Genomic DNA, 4,874 nt, shown 5'->3' on the forward strand with positions numbered 1-4,874 from the left:
TATATGAAAAACTTCTTTTGCCCATATCTCCTTTAATATGCGTCCTAGAGCGAAAAGGACTTTAATTCGTGACCACCCCCAAAAAATTGAAAAATCCACCCAAAACCTACAAAAATTGAAATTTTTATATGAAAAACTTCTTTTGCCCATATCTCCTTAAATATGCGTCCTAGAGCGAAAAGGACTTTAATTCGTGACCACCCCCAAAAAATTGAAAAATCCACCCAAAACCTACAAAAATTGAAATTTTTATATGAAAAACTTCTTTTGCCCATATCTCCTTAAATATGTGTCCTAGAGCGAAAAGGACTTTAATTCGTGACCACCCCCAAAAAATTGAAAAATCCACCCAAAACCTACAAAAATTGAAATTTTTATATGAAATACTTCTTTTGCCCATATCTCCTTAAATATGCGTCCTAGAGCGAAAAGGACTTTAATTCGTGACCACCCCCAAAAAATTGAAAAATCCACCCAAAACCTACAAAAATTGACATTTTTATATGAAAAACTTCTTTTGCCCATATCTCTTTAAATATGCGTCCTAGAGCGAAAAGGACTTTAATTCGTGACCACCCCCAAAAAATTGAAAAATCCACCCAAAACCTACAAAAATTGAAATTTTTATATGAAAAACTTCTTTTGCCCATATCTCCTTAAATATGCGTCCTAGAGCGAAAAGGACTTTAATTCGTGACCACCCCCAAAAAATTGAAAAATCCACCCAAAACCTACAAAATTTTAAATTTTTATATGAAAAACTTCTTTTGCCCATATCTCCTTAAATATGCGTCCTAGAGCGAAAAGGACTTTAATTCGTGACCACCCCCAAAAAATTGAAAAATCCACCCAAAACCTAAAAAAATTGACATTTTCATATGAAAAACTTCTTTTGCCCATATCTCCTTAAATATGCGTCCTAGAGCGAAAAGGACTTTAATTCGTGACCACCCCCAAAAAATTGAAAAATCCACCCAAAACCTAAAAAAATTTAAATTTTTATATGAAAAACTTCTTTTGCCCATATCTCCTTAAATATGCGTCCTAGAGCGAAAAGGACTTTAATTCGTGACCACCCCCAAAAAATTGAAAAATCCACCCAAAACCTAAAAAAATTGAAATTTTTATATGAAAAACTTCTTTTGCCCATATCTCCTTAAATATGCTTCCTAGAGCGAAAAGGACTTTAATTCGTGACCACCCCCAAAAAATTGAAAAATCCACCCAAAACCTAAAAAAATTTAAATTTTTATATGAAAAACTTCTTTTGCCCATATCTCCTTAAATATGCGTCCTAGAGCGAAAAGGACTTTAATTCGTGACCACCCCCAAAAAATTGAAAAATCCACCCAAAACCTACAAAAATTGAAATTTTTATATGAAAAACTTCTTTTGCCCATATCTCCTTAAATATGCGTCCTAGAGCGAAAAGGACTTTAATTCGTGACCACCCCCAAAAAATTTAAAAATCCACCCAAACCCTAAAAAAATTTAAATTTTTATATGAAAAACTTCTTTTGCCCATATCTCCTTAAATATGCGTCCTAGAGCGAAAAGGACTTTAATTCGTGACCACCCCCAAAAAATTGAAAAATCCACCCAAAACCTAAAAAATTGAAATTTTTATATGAAAAACTTCTTTTGCCCATATCTCCTTAAATATGCGTCCTAGAGCGAAAAGGACTTTAATTCGTGACCACCCCCAAAAAATTGAAAAATCCACCCAAAACCTAAAAAAAATTGAAATTTTTATATGAAAAACTTCTTTTGCCCATATCTCCTTAAATATGCGTTCTAGAGCGAAAAGGACTTTAATTCGTGACCACCCCCAAAAAATTGAAAAATCCACCCAAAACCTAAAAAAAATTGAAATTTTTATATGAAAAACTTCTTTTGCCCAAATCTCCTTAAATATGCGTCCTAGAGCGAAAAGGCCTTTAATTCGTGACCACCCCCAAAAAATTGCAAAATCCACCCAAAACCTACAAAAATTGAAATTTTTATATGAAAAACTTCTTTTGCCCATATCTCCTTAAATATGCGTCCTAGAGCGAAAAGGACTTTAATTCGTGACCACCCCCAAAAAATTGAAAAATCCACCCAAAACCTAAAAAAATTTAAATTTTTATATGAAAAACTTCTTTTGCCCATATCTCCTTAAATATGCGTCCTAGAGCGAAAAGGACTTTAACTCGTGACCACCCCCAAAAAATTGAAAAATCCACCCAAAACCTACAAAAATTGAAATTTGTATATGAAAAACTTCTTTTGCCCATATCTCCTTAAATATGCGTCCTAGAGCGAAAAGGACTTTAATTCGTGACCACCCCCAAAAAATTGAAAAATCCACCCAAAACCTAAAAAAATTTAAATTTTTATATGAAAAACTTCTTTTGCCCATATCTCCTTAAATATGCGTCCTAGAGCGAAAAGGACTTTAATTCGTGACCACCCCCAAAAAATTGAAAAATCCACCCAAAACCTAAAAAAATTGAAATTTTTATATGAAAAACTTCTTTTGCCCATATCTCCTTAAATATGCGTCCTAGAGCGAAAAGGACTTTAATTCGTGACCACCCCCAAAAAATTGAAAAATCCACCCAAAACCTAAAAAAATTGAAATTTTTATATGAAAAACTTCTTTTGCCCATATCTCCTTAAATATGCGGCCTAGAGCGAAAAGGACTTTAATTCGTGACCACCCCCAAAAAATTGAAAAATCCACCCAAATCCTAAACAAGTATATACAGCAGTAAGTTCGGCCGGGCCGAATCTTAAATACCCATCACCATGAACCAAATATTAGGGTTTCCTTTGAAATTTCAGGAGGGCTTGAGGACTTGAGGACACTTCCCGAAGATAAATTTAAAGATTTCACCTATGAGGACTATATCAGATTCTGGATTTATAAGAACCATTTTTGTTTGAGTTTTAGAGGAATCATTAACATCTCTTGTTAGTGTGCAAGAAAATTATAAAATAAAGTCTTGATTTGAAATCCTAAATCTGTAGAAGTAAAATCTGGAAATTTTACATTGAGTTTCAAGCAATTTTCATGATCAGTGCGCCTTCTACACCCTCAAGAAGTGAAGTCGGTCTATATGGAGCCATTACCAAATGGACCGATAAAAACTTAATCCGATACACGTTTTTGTGAGCCTAAAATACCAGAATATTTAAATTTTCAGGCAAATTGGATAAAAACTTCGGTTTCTAGAAACCCAAAGAGTTAAATCGGGAGATCGTTCTTATGGGGGCAATACTAAAATATGGACCGATACTCACAATTTTTGACACACGTATTTGGTTCTACAATACCTCTAGATTTCCAATTTCTGGTAAATTGAATAAAAACTGCGGTTTATATAAGCCCAAGAAGTAAAATCGGGAGATCGGTCTATATGGGGCCATACCAAAATTTGGACCGATTCTCACCATTTTCGGCACACCTCTTTATGGTCCTAAAATACCTCTAGATTTTCAATTTCATACAAATTGGATAAAAACTACGGTTTCTATAAGCCCAAGACCCCAAATCGGGAGGTCGTTTTATATGGGGACCATACCAAAACATGGACCGATACTCACAATTTTTGGCACACGTATTTGTGGTCCTACAATACCTCTAGATTTCCAATTTCAGGTAAATTGAATAAAAACTGCGGTTTCTATAAGCCCAAGAAGTAAAATCGGGAGATCGGTCTATATGGGGGCTATACCAAAATATGGACCGATACTCACCATTTTCGGCACACCTCTTTTTGTCCTAAAATACCTCTAGATTTCCAATTTCATACAAATTGGATAAAAACTACGGTTTCTATAAGCCCAAGACCCCAAATCGGGTGGTCGTTTTATATGGGGACCATACCAAAACATGGACCGATACTCACAATTTTTGGCACACGTATTTGTGGTCCTACAATACCTCTAGATTTCCAATTTCAAGTAAATTGAATAAAAACTGCGGTTTCTATAAGCCCAAGAAGTAAAATCGGGAGATCGGTCTATATGGGGGCTATACCAAAATATGGACCGATACTCACCATTTTCGGCACACCTCTTTTTGTCCTAAAATACCTCTAGATTTCCAATTTCATACAAATTGGATAAAAACTACGGTTTCTATAAGCCCAAGACCCCAAATCGGGTGGTCGTTTTATATGGGGACCATACCAAAACATGGACCGATACTCACAATTTTTGGCACACGTATTTGTGGTCCCACAATACCTCTAGATTTCCAATTTCAGGTAAATTGAATAAAAACTGCGGTTTCTATAAGTCCAAGAAGTAAAATCGGGAGATTGGTCTATATGGGGCCTATACCAAAACATGGACCGATACTCAATATTTTTGGCACACCTCTTTATGGTCATAAAATACCTCTGGATTTCAAATTTCAGGCAAATTGGATAAAAACTACGATTTCTATAAACCCAAGACCGCAAATCGGGAGGTCGGTTTATATGGGGACTATATCAAAACCTGGACCGATATAGCCCATCTTCGAACTTGACCTGCCTGCAGACAAAAGACGAGCTTGTGCAAAATTTCAGCACGATTGCTTCATTATTGAAGACTGTAGCGTGATTACAACAGACAGACAGACAGACAGACAGACAGACAGACGGACAGACGGACATCGTTATATCGTCTTAGAATTTCTCCCTGATCAAGAATATATATACTTTATATAGTCGGAAATCGATATTTCGATGTGTTACAAACGGAATGACAAACTTATTATACCCCCGTCACCATTCTATGGTGGTGGGTATAAAAAATTGAAATTTTTATATGAAAAACTTCTTTTGCCCATATCTCCTTAAATATGCGTCCTAGAGCGAAAAGGACTTTAATTCGTGACCACC

The sequence above is a fragment of the Haematobia irritans genome, chromosome 3 (genome assembly GCF_050003625.1).
Source record: "Haematobia irritans isolate KBUSLIRL chromosome 3, ASM5000362v1, whole genome shotgun sequence".
In the NCBI taxonomy this organism is placed as follows: domain Eukaryota; kingdom Metazoa; phylum Arthropoda; class Insecta; order Diptera; family Muscidae; genus Haematobia; species Haematobia irritans.